We start from the raw sequence: 18139 nt of genomic DNA on the forward strand, positions 1-18139 counted from the left end.
CCCCCATGCTTGTATGGACTGCTGCCCTGTGTCTGAGTGTTGCCCAGCCTCGCCTGTCTCTGAATGCCCGAGGGGTCCTTTGTGTACTGGGGCGAGGATCCTACAAAAAGAAGTGGTCATAATGGTGACCTTTCAGTGGGTGGGCTTCCAGTGGCCCACGAAGGAGTAGGGTTCACAAAGGAGAAGCCTGGGAAGTGCCTCTTGCCCCAGGCTAGGGGCAAAGGGTACCAATACGGGCGCCCAGCGTCACAGCTGCATCCCCAGGCCCATCCCCCAGTCCCTGCCCTGGCAGCCAGCTGAGCCCTCCCGGTGCTAAGGAGGCCCAAGGAGGCCGAGCGAGGCCGAGTTCCTTCCCGTGGCTCCCCGAGGGGTGCGGGGTAGGGAGTCCAGGACCCCTGTAGGCCTGGCTGCCCCGCGGGTCACTCCTGCGCAGTCGGGGGTCGCCGCGGTGCCTGTGATCTGGCTCATGCTGTGCGATGCTGCACTGGAAGAAATAATCTGCTAAAAACAGGCCCCAAATGCACAGATGAGACACAAGGGTTCAGCTGCACGAAAGCGACCGTAACACAAAGCAGAGCGAAGGCCAGGAGGTGTGCAAGAAAGGGTAATAAAGCAAAAACAGGTGAGGCACTGTGTCCCCTGAGGACAGCCTAGGGGCTCTTCAGGCGGTCTTGGTCACCTTCCTGGGTCACCTGCGGGCAGGTGTGTTGACCCACGCACCTGCGAACGTCGAGGCAGAAGCGCAGCCGCATCCGGGGCGTCGGGACCCGCAGACTGGCGCATGGATTCCACGGCCGGCAGGAAAGCGGGCACCTGCTGAGGGGCGGGGACAGGTGCTGGGCAGGCTCGCCCGGGGCGGGGCGACTTGAGCAAGGCCTGCGGACCGAGAGGGCCGGAGTCTCAGGACCAGGCCCCGCAGGCCGGGAGACTGCCCGCTATGTTGACTGCTACAGGACCCCTGCCCAGCGCCTCCGAGACTTGCGGAGGGAGGAGGGGGAGGGCGCCGGCCGCGGAGGGCCCAGGTCCACTGGGCCGGTCCCACGGCCGAGACCAACCAGGCCACTCCCCGGTTAGTGACCCGTCCCCGCCACAGGCCACGCCCACGGCAAGTTACCGCCCCTCACCTTCCCTCTCCCCTCCCCGCCCTCCCAACCCTCCCCTAGCCCTGGGACGCGCCCGGCCAACGCCCCACCCCTTTCCCTCCAGGGACCCGCCCTTCCCACCCCCACCTTTGGCCCCGCCTCCGTCTTCACGGTCCCAGCCCAGGCCACGCCCCCGACGCTCCGGGGACTTGCCCCTCCCATCCCATATCTCTTCCCTTCCCAGGGCTTGCCTCTGCCCCTCCCAGGAACCGCCCCAGGCCACGCCCCCAGCCAGTGACCCGTCCCCTCCCCGCCCCCTGTGGCCCTGCTTCACCTCCACCTACCACGGAGCCCCCAGGCCACGCCCCCGGCTACTAGCCCGCCTCTTACCCTGCCCCATTTGTGGCCTCGCCCCAGTTCTAGGACCCGCCCACTTGTGGTCCCGCCCCTGCCCCCGCCCCAGCCAATGACCCTTTCGCCCGAGACCCCGCCCCCTTTCATTTATGGCCCCGCCCCACCTTGGGCTCTGCCTCAAGTCTGGTGCCGTCCCTGCCCAGTGACAGGCTCGTGGCCCCGCCCACGACCAGTGACTCGCACGCCCAAGACCCCGCCCTAATTTCCGTCACGCCCCCATCACCATTGGTCTTGCTTCACCACCTCCCTCCCACCCCCCGCGACGCTAATTGGTTTCTTTCCATAGAGCTTCCCGGGTTCCGATTGGCCTCATCCGTCGCTGTTCCTCCGTTCGATTGGCCCGCTGCGCCCGCTTTCGCGAGGCCCAGTACTTGGGCGGGGGGCGGGGCCAGCGGCGGCGGGCGGCGCGGGATTGGTCAGCAGCGCAGAGGGGGCGGGCCCGCGCCGCGCGCAGCGCCTCGGCTGGAGCGCGAGGAGCAGCTACCGCCGCCTCAGTCGCCTCAGACTCGGTCGCCTCAGGCTCCGTCGCCGCCTCGAACGCCCCGTCGTCACCCGCTCCCCCCCCATCCCGGCCCCACCCCGGGCTCCGGCTCGGCCAGCCGGCGGGCACGCCCTCCTCCGCGGACAGGTGAGTGGTCGCGGGCGGGACCGGGGGCGGGGGTCCTGGCCCGGGTCCAGGGCTCGAGCCGGGGTCAGGGCCGGAGATCCGGGTCGGGGGCAGGGACTGGGGTCGCAGCCCGGGGCCTGAGCGAGGGGCCGGGCCGGGGCCGGGGAGCCCCGCTAACTTTGCCCGCGGGGCTCCCGGCGCTGGGGGGCGCGCGTCTGGCGCCGGCCGGGCGGGAGGGCCCGAGAGACCCGCGGGGGCCCCACCAAGTTGGTGCGCGGCTGCGGGCGGGTTCGCGGGCCCGGAGCCGGGGGTCCGCGCGTCCGCCCCGCCGCCCCGGGGGCGCCCACGGCCTCGGCCGCCCTCCGCCCCCGGGCCGCGCGGGCTCGCGGGCCAGCTGAGCGGGGCGCGGACCCCCGGCCGCGTCCGGCCGCCCGCCCCCCAGGTCCCGAAGTTAGAGGCAGGAACGGTGCTCCGGGAGCGGAGTTCAGGTCGGTGGTGCTGGTCGGCACACACCTGCCGCCCGCTGCTCTGCGCTTCGGGGAGCGTGTTCGGTGTGGGCTGGGGTCGCGGGCAGGCCGGGCAGGGTCCTCCCTCCGCGTGGCGCGGGTCCGCAGCCGCGGTGGCCGCCGAGCAGGGCGAGCGCACGTGCCCGCTTCTGCCCCCGGTCCCGCCGGTGTCCTGCTCCGCAGGTGCCGTCTGCTGAGCGTCTGGTTTCCTTCTTGCGGCTTCTTCCTCCTGGCGTGCAGTCCGTGCTTACAAATTCGGCAGTCCGCAGCGCGCGGTGCTCAGGTGGCTCAGGCTGGCCTCCGCTTCCTGCCTGCCTTCAAGGCAGCGTGGACGTCGGGGCCTCCTCGGTTCTGCTGTGAGCGAACGGCTCTGTCGTTGGCGGGGATTCCCGGCGTGACTCGCCAGGAGTAGTAGGGCAGCACGGCCGCCACGGAGCCCTGGGACGAGGTGGGGTGGTGCACAGACTGTGGCACGGGCCCCCGCCGATCCTCCCGGAATTTAACTTGCGGTCAGGGTGAAGCGTCGCCCTTGTCTGTGTTTTGGATTTGGCTTAGATGTTGGGATCAAAGGAGGTTTGCAAGTGTGCGTCCCCGCTGAAGAGAACTGATTCCCAGCCCCTTCCTGCGCAAGAACAACGCATCTTCTTCAGATGTCTCAGAGACACCCATTCTGGCCAGAGAGACTGTTTGCAGAACAGTGGCACTCCGGAGGGACGGCGGACGAGAACTGAAAAGACCTCACTGATCCTCCCATCAGGGGAGCTGGAGAAGTGGTGGGGGGTGTTTTCAGACTTGGAGAGCCATCAGAAGCCAAGGGGTCTTCAGAGGCAGGTGCACTCACTGACCCACGGATGTCTTAGAGCACTGCTGTTGTGAGCATTGTTATCTTTCCCTGGTATGTAGATGCTGTTGTCTATACAGTGCAAGTTCATTGCAAGTGTTCCAGAACTTATATAACTTCATTATATTCTTCGTTAGCTGATACTCAATATTTTAAGGTTTTGAAATAGCTTTGATGGTAAAAGGAGGAAAGTTGTCCTTATAACTGAAAAGATTGGGCATCCTGTGTAGAATTCAGGGCTATGTGACTGGTGTTGCTATAGGTAGTGCTGATTAGTGGTGATATTGGACCTCAGAATATCACTTTTCCAGATATCTTTATTAATACTCAGCGTTGGAGAAAATGTACAACTTTGTGATTATATTTTTAAGGTAATTATGTGAAAATTTCAACACATGGGTTCATTTTGCCAGATGTTTAAAAGGAAGTTATCTTTTTTCCTGTTGTTGGAGGGAGGCTGAGAGCATGCTGTGTTGTGAGGTCCTTGAAACAATTTAGCCATTCAAGGCTGGATGTTGTGTTTCAGTTTGAACGGTTTCATTTCTGGAGGTGTAGCCAGTTTCTGGACTGGTTGCCATGTGTCAATGGCAAAGTCATTCCTATTTTCACAGAAACCTCAGGGCTTTACTGTAAAAGAGATCACTGAAGCAGATCTTCGTAGATGGGAATTGTACATCCCTTCGGTGGAGGCTGGTCCTTTTTGGACAGAACAAAGAAAAATACCCACTAATGTATTCGAATCAGTCCCAACTTAAACATTACAATGAATACTGTAGATTTGGGGGCAGCCCGGATATCTCTGAGCTCTCAGCCCTGGTAGCTGGGACTCCTACAAGCAGGTTGTGTGCCCACTGTCCATGGTGCTGAACACATGTCCTCTATTTCAGTTTCTTCGTCTTAAATTTCCTTTCCAGTGTGAGAGGGTTTTTTGGAGTCTGTTCACGTGAGGTGATGAGCCCTGGGTGTTATCCGCAACTTATGAATTGTTGAACACTATATCTGAAACTAATGATGTACTATGTGTTGACTAATTGAATTCAAATTAAAAAAATAAAATCATTTTCAAAATTTACACATTTAAAGAAAAGTTGAACAGTTGAACAGGGAAGTTCTATTGAGTCTGAATGGAAGCATTTCTTTTAAAAACTCAAGCCATGTTGTTGTGTCTTTTTTTCAAGTGGATAATTGTGTCGACTCAACATTTCCTTTCCCTCACTTAGTCTTCTCAGCATGTGGGAATTTTCTTGCTGGAGTATGGACATCAAGTAACAAATCATTGAAATTAAATGGGGTCCTGTTTCCTTAAACACCCACCCTCTTAAAAATGTACACTTTATTTTAATATATACATATATTTGTACATAGAGGCAATTTGTTTTTCCCTAAACAAGGTCAGTTGTAGCACCCCTCACACTCATGTGGTGCTTTCCAGCCTTCCCAGAGAGGGACTGGAACCCTCTGTGTATGTGGTAGGGCTGTTGGGCAGTCGTCAGTTGTCAGGCATTTCTGCTATGTTGGAGCAACATCTACTCTCTTTTCTATAATTTTGAGGAAATCTTCGTAAATCATTTTAGATAAATTCTTTATTCTCTTGAGGTTAATTTTGTCAGTTCCTTTAGAATTGCCCCACAGGTTAGCAATAAGAAATAATGGGTACAGAGATTCTTCCACATGATTGTAAATTGTGCATCAAACTATGCAGTGAATTGTTAAGGTGTTTTTGCTGTGAGCATCTGAACTAGTTCTTCGGCCCCATCAGCTGTGCACTTAACTCACATTACTCTGTGAAAGAGTAACCTCTTTTGTTGAGGGAAACCCAGGGCAGCTTCTTTCTCCCTCCTCTAAACTTCAGAAATACTCTCTGAGTGCCCACTCTTTGCCTGGCCCTCTGCTGTGATTTGAAAACCCACACGGGGAAGGAGACATAGTATTTATCATGGAAGGACTCTACTTTGGACTGACAAAAGGACATGTAAATTGATGGTTACAGGGGGCCACACTGAGTGCTGCAATTCGGATACACAGAAAATTGGGTTGGTGTGTTGAAGTGGGGTAATTCATTTATGCTGGGAATCAGGGAAGCCTTCAGAAAGGAGGTGGCCTTGGGCTGAGACCTGAAGGGCGAATTGTAATTGGGCATGGATGGGTCTAAAATCGATTACAAAAAGACCAGAAGGTTGATGTGACTGGAGAACAGAGTGTGTGGTGGTGAAGGCGTGGATGGCATTATGAAAGTGTTGGAACTCAGAGGTGTGGGGGAGAGTTGACTGGAGGTGGTGTGGCAGGCAGAATAATGGTCTCCCAAAGCTCTCCACATTCTAATCCCCAGAACCTATGAATATGTTATGTTACATGGCAAGGAGAATTTGAGGTAATAGATGAAATGAAAGTTGCTACTCAGCTGATTTTAAAACAAGGAGATTATTCTGGATTTCCCTGTGTGGGCCCAAACTAATCACAAGGGTCCTTAAATATGGAAGAGGGAGGCAGAAGAGCTAGTGTCAGAGTGATGTGAAATGAGGAAGAGTACCCGTCATTGCTGGCTTAGAAGATGGAAGGGGTTACAAGACAAGGAATGTGGGCAAGCTCTAGAAGCAGGAAAAAGTGGGAAAATGGATACTCACCCAGAGCCTCTTGAAGGGAACACAGCCCTGCCTATACCTTGATTCTAGCCCAGTAAGACCTTGTGTCTGACTTCTGACCTCCAGAACTGAAAGATAATTAATTTCTGTTATGTTAAGCCACTAAATTTGTAGACATTTGTTAGAGCAGCTATAGGAACCTGATACAAGTTGGAACTGTTCTAGAAAGTTTTAGCTGGCGAAGTTTAAAGAGGAAATTACATGATCAGATAGGCAGTAGAACACAAAATGATTTAGATGCTGTTGGGAGGAAGTTGCCCCAGGTAAACATGGTTCTGATGCTTACTTTCATCTCCTGGCCAGACTGGCCTTTAATACTCTTTCCTGGCCTAACTCCCATCTGAAGTCTTTCTTCTAGCAGTCTGTTTAGTCTCTACCCTTGCTTACTGCCACTTCCTGCTGGCCCACCTTTCCTCTGTGCTGGGCACTCAGGTCTACATGTACAGGTGGGACTGTAGGGGCCATAGGATGGGCCAATTCCAGTCTCAGAGCTGTTGTCAAAGTATTTTCCAAAGGTTTATTTCTTCACAGCCTCTCTAATCCCTTGTATCTTCAGATGTTTTAATTGTTGTTAGTCAACTTAGGTATGAAATATCTCACTGTTTAATTTGCATTTTCTTGATTACTAGTAAGTGTGAGGATTTTTTATCCATTTAGTGGCCACTTAGGTTTCCTCTTCTATAAATTGTATTTGTGTATTGTTTGGCCATTTGTTACCTGGGTTGTCCTTTTTATTGCTTTTTAGAAGTCCTTTATATATTCTGGATTCTATTTATGCTTATTTTTTTATCCTTTTAAAAATGCTGTTTTGATGAACAGATTTTAAATTTAATGCAGTCAAATTTATTAATCTTTTCCTTATGGTTTGTGGTTATTGAGTCTTACTTAAGAAATTCTTTGTTACCCCAAGGTCATAGGATATTCTCATCTTTATAAAAAATTGAATATTTCCTTTTTATATTCTACTTGGAACTTATTTTTGTGTGAGGTATGAGGTAGAGATATAATTTTAGAACTTTTCCAAATGCATAACCAATTGTATCAGTACTTTTTATTGAATAGCATCCTTTCCCCAATGATTTGCAGTGCTTCCTTTGAAACATACAAAATTTACAAACATGTGGATCTGTTTCTGATTTCTCCATGTAAATAATGATAATTTCATTTCTTCCTTCCTAGGCTTTAAGTCTTTTATTTATTTCTTGTCTTATTTCCATTGTTTGGACACTAGACAAAGTTGCATAGAATGATAAGGCTATGCTAATACTGTTTTACACTTTAAAGGCAATACTTTTAGAGCCTTAAATATGAAGTTTGCTCTTGTTTTTTGGTAGATTCCTTTTATTAGGTTAAGGATGGTCTCCTCTGCTAATAGTTTGATAAAAGATTTTAAAAACACCATTAATAGATTTTGAATGTTAACAAATGATTTTCTTTACCTACTTAGATGATTTTATGTTTTTTCTTTTTTAAATTGTGACTGATGGGGCATCTGGGTGGCTCAGTTAGTTAAACGTCTGCCTTTGGCTTAGGTCATGATCCCGGGGTCCTGGGATTGCCCCGCATGGGGCTCCCTACTCAGCGGGAGAGCCTGCTTCTCCCTCTCCCTCTGCCTGCTGCTCCCCCTGCTGGTGCTCTCTCTCTCTCTCTCTCTGTCAAATAAATAAATAAAATCTTTATAAAATAAAAGAAAAAGAAAAAAAATAGTGACTGAGATGAAGTATTTTAATCTTTTAATTTTAAGCCATCATTGATTTCTTGGGATAAACGTTACTTTGTCATGACAGACTATTTTAAAAATTATTATTGGATCCAATATGGTAATATTTGATTTACAGTTTTGGCATATATTTTCGTGAGAAGTATTGACCAATATTAATCTTTTCTTGTATTGCCCTTATTCAGATTTGGTATCATGGTGATGCTTCATCTTCCCTTTAATAGTTTCTGAAAGGGAAGGATTTTTGTTCCTTGGAAGTTTGGCAAAATTGATTCTTAAATATTCTGGATCTGGACCCTTTTAGAATATGGAGATTCTTACACCAGCAGTTACCACTGTAGAAGGGTTGCAGTACCATTCTTCTCACATTTTGTTGGCCAGGAGGAGTCTTTCTGGCCATACTTAGTTTCCAATGGAGCAGGGAGGTTGAGTCTTCCATGTCCCAGAAGCTCGGGACAAATATTAGTAACATTTACCAAACTATGGACGTTAATTGTTGTCAGTACTGCACAGTTAGCCAAAATTCAAACCGTGTTCCTCTCTAGGTCTTGTTTGAAGTTTTACAAGTGTGCAAGGTCTATAGGTAGGTTGGTCATCAGGGGACTGACTAGAATGTGAAACTACCAATATGTTGGTTTATATTTGTTGTGAACAAACCATCCTACTTACTCTCTTCAGAACCCACCTTGGGAATTCTGTCTCTCTAGCTGTCCTTATTCTAGCCTCCCTTTCTTATTCCTTTCCAGGGATCTAAGTCTTAACTATCCTTCAGGGCTGGCATAGTTCCCACCTCCCTGCTTAAATTCTCTATGTTAACTCTGACTCATGGTGAACTCTCCCTTCACTTCTTACAGCACCATTCTGCTCCAGCTGTGTAGAGAGAGCAGGGTTCAGTTTTGTTTATGGGTAGTCAGTTGATGAGAAGAGCCTTCAGATGCAAGCAGATGTTTCCCTCCTTTGCCTGGGCTCTGCCCTGGGAGACTAGGTATAGTGGACAGACTGTATGACTGTATGACGATGGCCCCACCATGATCCCCATGATTCATGCCTTTGTATAATCTTTTCCTATTGAAGTAGGACTTGTTTCTAACCAATAGAATATGGAAAAGTAATGGAATGTCACTTCCTTGATTATGTTACGTTATATTAAATTCCATTTTGCTAGAAACTCATTTAGAGACTCTCTTTGGTGGCTTGAGTAAGCAGCTATGTTGGGGAAGCCCCCATGGCAAGAACTTCAGGTGACCTCTAGAAGCTGAGGGTGACCTTCAGGGATAGCCAGTAAGAAGCAGGGGCGCTCAGTCCTACAGCAAAGGAAACAACCTCTACCAATAACCCAAGTGAGCTTGGAAGGGAATTCTTCCCCCACTTAAGGCTTCTAATGAGAACATAGCCTGGTCAACGCCATGATTGCAGCCTTGTGAGACCCTGGGCGGGAAACCTAGGTAAGCCTGCTCAGACTCTTAACTCACAGAAACTGCGAGATAATAAATGTAAATTTTAAGTTGCTCAGTTTGTTATACAGCTGTAGAAAACTAATGTATCAGTTCTTTACTGACCTCCCCTTTATCCTTACTAGAAGTAGATTTGGATTGATGAAGGGTATTTGAATCTAGTTGAGAAAAGCAGTTTTTAAAAATTATTTTTTGAAACTTTTTTTTCTATTTTTAAAAGTGATACGAATGTTTTGTGTAGAAAAATTGAAGCAAGCAGGAAGTATAAAGGACAAAACAAACATTCATAATCTTACTACACGACAATAGCCATTGTGTTTTTCTACCTTTATGTGTGGTATGATATGCATATCCTAAGTTGGGATTCATTCCATGGTATTTTATGAACAGCTTTCTTTCTTTGTACTACATAGTGAGAATTTCTTGTGTCATATTATAGTCTTTTAAAATATGATTTTAAATGGCTGCATACTATTCCAGTGGATGTCCCAATTGATTGAACATAGCTGGACATTTATGCTGCTTTAAAATATTTATCATCATAAATAATGCTTTGATCAATAATCAATAACCTATACCAAGATCATTGTTTGTATCACTGATAATTTATGAAGGATAAGTTTCTAAAGGCAGAATTATTAGGTCAGAGCTTGTAGATGTTTTTAAACCTTTTGTCACTTAACTACCCAGCTTCCAATGTTTCTTTTTTTTTTTTTTAAAGATTTTATGTATTTACTCTATTTTAGAGAGAGAGTGCAAGTGGAGGGAGAGAAGAGGGAGAGGGAGAGGGAGAGAATCTCAAGCAGACTCACAGAGCCCAGTGCAGGACTCAGTCTCACAACCCTGAGATCACGACCTGAGCCAAAACCAAGAGTCGGACATTTAACTGACTGAGCCACCCAGGCGCCCCCCAGCTTCCAGTGTTTCTAAAAAATGATATAAAGCTCAAACATCTGTTTGTGTAACTCACCAGGTTGGGATAGGACAGAACTATTGATTTTTGAGCATTTTAGGTTCCTGTTTTCTTAACCCTGTTTGCAAAGTGCTTTTAAATTATTCATTAAAGTGCAGTATGGATTCTATTTATAGACACATTTGTGTATGAGATCGCTCCCTTAGTGCCTGGTCAAAAAGCCAACGAATTGCTCTTATCACATCCCTATCTTTGTAAATCCATTTCTACTCCTATCCACTCTTTCTTTGTTCTCAACCAAATAGAGACACTGAGACACATTAGGTCTTGTAGCCTTGTGATTACTCAAATTAAATGGCTTTTCTGAGCTACCTCTTGCTCTTTTCTTCTTGCCATTTATGAACTAGTTGGCTTCATAAGTATGAGAAAGAGATCAGCAGAAAATTATTAATTTAAAAATATTTAAAAAAATATTTTTCCTGATTCATAAATGTTTATTTAGAAAATTTGCAAAATAAAGATTCGTATCAAAAGCAAAATAAAAGTATTTCATTCTGTCACTCACAGATGACCACTGTATAAACATAACGTGTTCATATTAGCTTATTCTTAGAATATATTGATTAAATTTCAGTGACTAATGTTTTGCTTGGGATTTATGCATCCATGTCTCCGAGTGACATTGGCCCATAATTTTCTTTTTCCGTAGCTGTTTTCTCTCCAATTTGAGATGACTACTTGGTTTATTAATTTGCAGCTTTTTCCCCCTACTAATATGTGTATTTAAGGTGATACATTTCCTTATAAAGTAATGCTTCAGTTGTATCATACAGAATTTGATTTGAGGTATTTTCCTTATTGTTTAGTATATACTATACACCAAATTGTGCCCCCCTCAAATTCATATGTTGAAGCCCTGGCCCCCAATATGATGGTATTGGAGATGGAGCTTTTGGGAGATAATTAGGTTTAGATGAGGTCATGAGCGTGATGGGATTAGTACCTTATTAGAAGAGACCAGAGAACTTGCTCTTTTTCTCTCTCTTGCCAAGTGAGGATACAGCAGGAAGACAGCTATCCGCAAGCCAGGAAGAGGCCCCTGACCAGAACTCTCCCATGCTGGCATTCTGATCTCAGACTTCCCAGCCCCCAGAACTGTGAGAAATAAATGTCCATTGTTTAAGCCCCTCAGTCTATGGTGTTTTGGTACAGCAGCCCAAGGAGACTAAGGCAGTTATATTTTCTAATTTCCAGTATGATTTTTTAAATTTATAGGTCATTTAGAAGAATATTTAAAATTTTCCAAACATATGCATATTTTCTTATTCTTTTCCAGCACAATTGCATTGCCCCCAAATCTTGCTCTTTATGATTTTAATTCTTTGAAATTTGCTGATGTGCCTGATGGCCCAGAATATGGACTATAAGTTTTCTCACACATTCCTGTGTGCTTGAAAAGAATTAGGTTCAATGTTCTATACATTCCATTCAGCTAACTTATAACATACTATTCACATCTTCTGTTTTCTTAGTATTCTTTTTTTTTTTGTCTGGTGGTTATATCCATTACTAAGATAATTACCCAATTTCATTATGATTATGGATTTGTCTTACTTCTCTTTGAAGTTCTGTCAATTTTTATGTATATACTTTGAGTCCCTGCTATTAGGGGCATGCAAATATAAAATTGTTATGTCTTCCTGAAGAACTGAGACTTTAATTATTAACAGTGGTTTTCTTTAACTCTAGTAATGACTCTTTGCCTATGGTATCATATGCCAATGCGAAAATAGCCATAACAGATTGCTTTAGGCTCATATTTGCATGATATCTTTGTTTTTTTATCATTTTACTTTCAAAACTGTTTTCTTAAACTTTAGGTATGTATGTTGCAAAATAATCAAATAATTAGATTGTTTTTCATCCAGTCTGATAATTTTTGTCTTTTAACTAGAACATTCAACTCATTTATGTTGAATATAATTAGTAATCTATTTGAGTTTAAGTCTATACTCTTATTATTTATTTCTCTTGTCCCACATGTTCTGTGTTTATTTTTCTATCTTATTTTAAAACAGTATTATGATTTTTAAAAATCATTTTACTTTTCTACTCTCTTCACTTTTTTGGAGGTTACATTTTATTTTTCTTTCTTTTCATGGTTACCATGTAAATTAAATAATGTGTTATTAACTTATCCAGATAATGCAGTTATACTGGAGGACTTGAACTCCATTCACCCTCTCCAGATTTATATGTGCTTATTATCGTGTGTCTTAATTCTGTAAGCTCTTTTTAAACTCTATGAAATACTAATATTAACAGTGTTGTTCTTTAATGTACCATCAGTGTTCATTTACATTTATTCACAACTTTGTCCATTTTTTGCTTTTCATTGTTCTCTGACATTTCTGACCTTCATTCTGGGGTCGCTTCCCTTCTGCCTGAAGAGTGAGCCTTCTTTAGAAATTTCTTTATTGTGGACCAGCTGGTAGTAGACGCTCCCTGTTTTTTTCTTTCTAAAACTATTTTGATTTCACTTTTATTTAAAAAAATTTTTAAATTTACTTATTTTTTTGTGGGGGGGATATAATTTGCATGCTATAAAATTCACCCTTTTAAAGTTTCTTATTCGGGTGCCTGGGTGGCTCAGTTGGTTAAACAACTGCCTTCGGCTTGGGTCATGATCCTGGGATCCTGGGATCAAGTCCCACATCTGGCTCCCCCTGCTCTGCGGGGATCCTGCTTTTCCCTCTCCCTCTGCTGCTCCTCCTGCTTGTGTGCTCTCACTCTCTTTCTCTGTCAAATAAATAAATAAAATCTTAAAAAAACATAAAGTTTCTGATTCATTGGATTTTGGTATATTTACAAGGTGTGCAACCATGAGTGCTACATAATTCCAGAACATTTTCATCACCTTAAAAAGAAACCTCATACCTATTAACAGTAACTCCCCATTCCTCCCTGTCCCAGTCCCTGGCAACCATTAATCTACTTTCTGTCTCTAAGGATTTGCTTATTAGGGACATTTCATATAAATGGAATCATAAATATGTGGCCTTTCATGTCTGGTTTCTTTTACTTAGTATACTATTTTCAAGGTTCATCCATGTTCTGTTGTGTATCAGTACTTCATTTTTATGGCTAAATGGTATCACATTGTATGGATATATCACATTTTAGTTCTCCATTCATCAGTAGGTAGACATTTGGGTTGTTTCTACTTTTTTGGCTGTTAGGAATAGTGTGCTATGAAAAGTCATGTGTAAGTTTTTGTATACATACATATTTTCAGTTCCTTTGTGTATATACTTAGGAGTGGAATTGCTGGTCATATAGTAATTGTATGTTTAGCTTTTTGAGTAACTGCCAAGCTGTTTTCCAAAGATGTTGCACCTTTTTATATTCTCACCAGCAGTGTATGAGGGTCCCAATTTCTTCATGCCTTCACCAACACTTGTCATTTTCCAGTCTTTTGATTATAGCCATCCTAGTGGGTGTGAAGTGGTATCTCATTGTGGTATTGATTAGAATTTCCTTAATAACTGATGCTGTTGGTAACCTTTTTGTGTGCTTACTGGCTGTTTGCATGTCTTCTTTGGAGAAGTGTCTATTCAAATCTTTTTGAATCCATTTTTTTATTGGATTGTTTGTCTTATTGTTGAATTGTAAGTTTTGAAATTGGGAAGTGTGAGTTCTCCAACTTTGTTCTTCTGTTTTAGCTATTCCTGGTTCCTTGCATTTCCATATGATTTTTAGGATTAGCTTGTCAATTTCTGCATGAAAGGCAGCTAGAATTTTTATGGGGATTGCACTGAATGTGTAGATCAATTTGAGAGTATTGCCATCTTAACAATATAAGTCTTCCAGTCCATGAGTATGGAATTTATTAGCTATAATAGTTTTTTAGTGGATTCCTGAGGAGTTTATATATATGAGATTATATAATAATGCGTATATAGATAATTTTACTTCTTCCTTTCTAATCTGGATGCCTTTTATTTCTGTTTCCTTTATAATTGCCTTGGTTATAGTACAGTGTTGCATTGTTCTGGCCAGGGTGAACATCTTAATCTTGTTCCTGATCTTAGGGGGAGAGCTTTCAGTATTTCACCATTCAGTATGTTGTCAGCTGTGGGCTTTTGAGATGTCCTTTGTTAGTTTGGGAGGTTCCCTTCTATTTTTATTCTGTTAAGTGTTTTTGTCATAAAAGAGTGGTATTGTTGTCAGATGCTTTTTCTGCATCTGAGATGATCATACTTTTTTTGTCCTTCATTTTCTTAATTTTGTGCATTATACCAATTGATATTTGTATGTTGAACCAACCCTGCATTTCTTGGATAAATTCCAGTTGGTCATGGTGGATAATCCTTTTTATATATTGCTGGATTCAGTTTGTTAGTATTTTGTTGAGGATTTTTACATTTGAATTTTTTAAAGAAGTTTTTACTTAAATTCTGGTTACCTTACATACAGTATAATATTAGTTTCAGGTGTACTGTGTGGCAGTTCAATACTTCCATACCTCACCTGGTAGTCACTACCACAAGTGCACTCCTAATCTCCATCACCCACCCACCTCCCCTCTGGTCACCATCAATTTGTTCTCTATAGTTAAGAGTCTGTTTCTTGGTTTGCCTCTCTCTCTCTTTTTTTGTCCCTTTGCTTGTTTGTTTTGTTTCTTAAATTCCATATGAGTGAAGTCATATGGTATTTGTTTTTCTCTGACTTATTTTGCTTAGTATTATACTCTTTAGCTCCATCTGTGTCATTGCAAATGTCAAGATTTCATTCTTTTTTATGGCTGAGTAATATTCCATTGTATATATATATCACATCTTCTTTATGCATCATCAGTCAGTGGCCACGTGAGCAGTTTCCATAATTTGTCTATTGTAGATAATGCTGCTGTAAACATTGGTGTGCATCTACCCCTTTGAATTAGTATTTTTTTATTCTTTGGGTAAATACCTAGTAGTGCTATTGCTGGATCATAGGGTAGTTCTATTTTTAACTTTTTGAGGAACTTCCATCATACTGTGTTTTCCACAGTGGCTGCACGTCTGCATTCTCATCAACAGTGCAACAGGGTTCCCCTTTCTCCACATCTTGCCAACACCTGTTTCTTGTGTTGTTAATTTTACACATTCTGACAGGTGTGAGGTGATATCTCATTGTAGTTTTGATTTGCATTTCCCTTATGATGAGTGATGTTGATCATTTTTTGATGTGTCTGTCGGCCGTCTGTATGTCTTCTTTATCCAAAGCAGTTTACACATTTAATGCAATCCCTATAAAAATACCAACAGCATTTTTACAGAGCTAGAACAAACAATCCTAAAATTTGTATAGAACCCACAGAAGAACAAACACTTCTCCAAAGAAGACATACGAATGGCTAACAGACACGTGAAAAAATGTTCAACATCATTAGCTGTCAGGGAAATTAAAATCAAAACCACATTGAGATACCACCTTACACCAGTTAAAATGGCAAAAATTAACAAGGCAGGAAACAACAAATGTTGGAGAGGATGTGGAGAAAGGGGAACCCTCTTACACTGTTGGTGGGAATGCAAGTTGGTACAGCCACTTTGGAAAACAGTATGGAGGTTCCTCAAAAAGTTAAAAATAGAGCTACCCTATGACCCAGCAATTCTATTACTGGGTATTTACCCCAAAGATACAGAGGTAGTGAAAAGAAGGGGCACACGCACCCCAGTGTTCATAGCAGCAATGTCCATAATAGCCAAACTGTAGAAGGAGCCGAGATGCCCTTCAACAGATGAATGGATAAAGAAGATGTGGTTCATATGTACAATGGAATATTAATCAGCCATCAGAAAGGATGAATACCCACGATTTGCATTGACATAGATGGAAGTGGAGGGGATTATCCTAAGTGAAATAAGTCAAGCAGAGAAAGACAATTATCATATGGTTTCACTCATATGTGGAACATAAGGAATAGCATGGAGGACATTAGGAGAAGGAAGGGAAAAATGAAAGGGGGGAAATCAGAGGGGGAGATGAACCATGAAAGACTATGGACTCTGGGAAACAAACTGAGGGTTTCAGAGGGGAGGGCAGTGGGGGGATAGGTTAGCCCAGTGATGGGTATTAAGGAGGGCACATATTGCAATGAGCACTGGGTGTTATATGCAAATAATGAACCATGGAACACTACATCAAGAAAAAAAAAATGAAGGCCTATGGTGAGTCATCACCACAGATGATTTTAATTCCTTATGGGAAAGCTTGTTAAGGAGTTTTACTAGGTGAATTTTTGAAAATTTATTCTTATTATGAGTCTGATAAATACCAATTAAGTTTTTATCAACAAATAAAAAAAAATGGAAAACAAAACAAAACAAAAACCCCAACAACAGGAGACCCTGAATAGCCAAAGCAATCTTGAAAAAGCAAAGCAAAGCTGGAGGCATCACAATTTCATACTTCAAGTTATATTACAAAGCTGTACTAATCAAAACAGTATGGTACTGACACAAAAATAGACATGTACATAGATCAGTGGAACAGAATAGAAAACCCAGAAACAAACCCACAATTATATGGTCAATTAATCTTTGACAAAGCAGGAAAGAATATCCAATGGGAAAAAGTTTCTTAAACAAGTGGTGTTGGGAAAACTGGACAGCAACAGGCAAAAGAATGAAACTGGACCACTTTCTTGCACTAAACACAAAAATAAATTCAAGATGGGTTAAAGATCTAAATGTGAGACCTGAAACCATAAAAATCCTGGAAAAGAGCACAAGTAGTAATGTCTCTTACATCAGCTGTAGCAACTTCTTTCTAGGTATGTCTCTTAAGGCAAGGGAAACAAAAGCAAAAATAAACTATTGGGACTACAACAAAATCAAAAGTTTCTGCACAATGAAGGAAACAGTCAATAAAACTGAAAAGCAACCTATGGAATGGGAGAAGATATTTGCAAATGATATATCTGATAAAGGATTAGTATCCAAAATATGTGAAGAACTTACAAAACTCAACACCCCAAAATTAAATAATCTAATTAAAAAATGGGCAGAAGACATGAATAGACATTTTTCCAAAGAAGGCATTTGTATTCTTAAGGCATATTGGTCTATGTTTTGTTTTTTTTTTTTCTCTTGTGATTTCTGTGGTTTTGATATCAGGGTAATAATGGCCTTATAGAATGAATTGAGAAATGTTCTTTTCTATTTTTTGGAAGAGTCTGTGAGGGATTGGGGTTAATTCTTCTTAAATGTTTGGTAGAATTCAGTATTGGAACCATCTGGTCCTGCACTTTTCTTTATGGGAAGTTTCCAGTTACTAACTCAACGTCTTTGCTTGTTTAGGTCTATTCAGATTTTCTGTTTCTTGTTGAATCAGTTTTGATAGTTTGTGTCTTTCTAGGAATTTGTCCACTTTACCTGGGTTATCTAATTTGATAGCAAATAATTATTCATAATATTTCTCTGTAATCCATTTTTATTTCTGTAAGGTTGGTAGTTTCATTTCTGATTTTTACTAATTTAAGTCTTCTCTTTCTTTTCCTTAGTTCAGATAAAGATTTGTCAGTTTCATTGATCTTTTTGAAGAATCATCTTTTGGTTTCATTATTTTTTCTCCATTGCTTTGTATTTTCTATTTCATTTCTTTTTGTTCTAATCTTTGTTTTTTCCTTTCTTCTGTTTGCTTTGGGTTTAGTTTGCTCTTTCTAATTCCTTAAGGTGGAAGGTTAAGTTATTGATTTGAGATAATTCTTCCTTTTTAACATAGGTGTTCATGGCTCTACATTCCTCTAATCATTGCTTTTACTGCCTCTCATAAGTTTTGAATATGTTGTGTTTTAATTTTCAGTCAACTCAATGTATTTCCCATTTCCCTTGTGATTTCTTCTTTGATTCCTTGCTTGTTTAGAAGTATGTTCTTTAATTTCCACAACTTTGTGAATTTCTTAAGTTTCTAC

At 42.8% G+C, this 18139-nt stretch overlaps 1 protein-coding gene across 2 annotated transcripts in view; it reads left to right on the forward strand.

Annotated features, from left to right (window-relative positions):
• Positions 1–1996: 1996 nt before the first annotated feature.
• Positions 1997–18139, forward strand: part of PCBP3 (poly(rC) binding protein 3) — a 264553-nt gene continuing 248410 nt past the window's right edge. For both annotated transcript variants that reach the window (XM_032398764.1, XM_032398767.1), the window contains exon 1: positions 1997–2124. The gene's annotated coding sequence lies outside the window, so the exon portion shown is untranslated. The remainder of the gene's footprint in view (positions 2125–18139) is intronic.

The sequence above is a fragment of the Phoca vitulina genome, unplaced genomic scaffold, assembly GCF_004348235.1.
Source record: "Phoca vitulina isolate PV1807 unplaced genomic scaffold, GSC_HSeal_1.0 scaffold120, whole genome shotgun sequence".
NCBI lineage: Eukaryota > Metazoa > Chordata > Mammalia > Carnivora > Phocidae > Phoca > Phoca vitulina.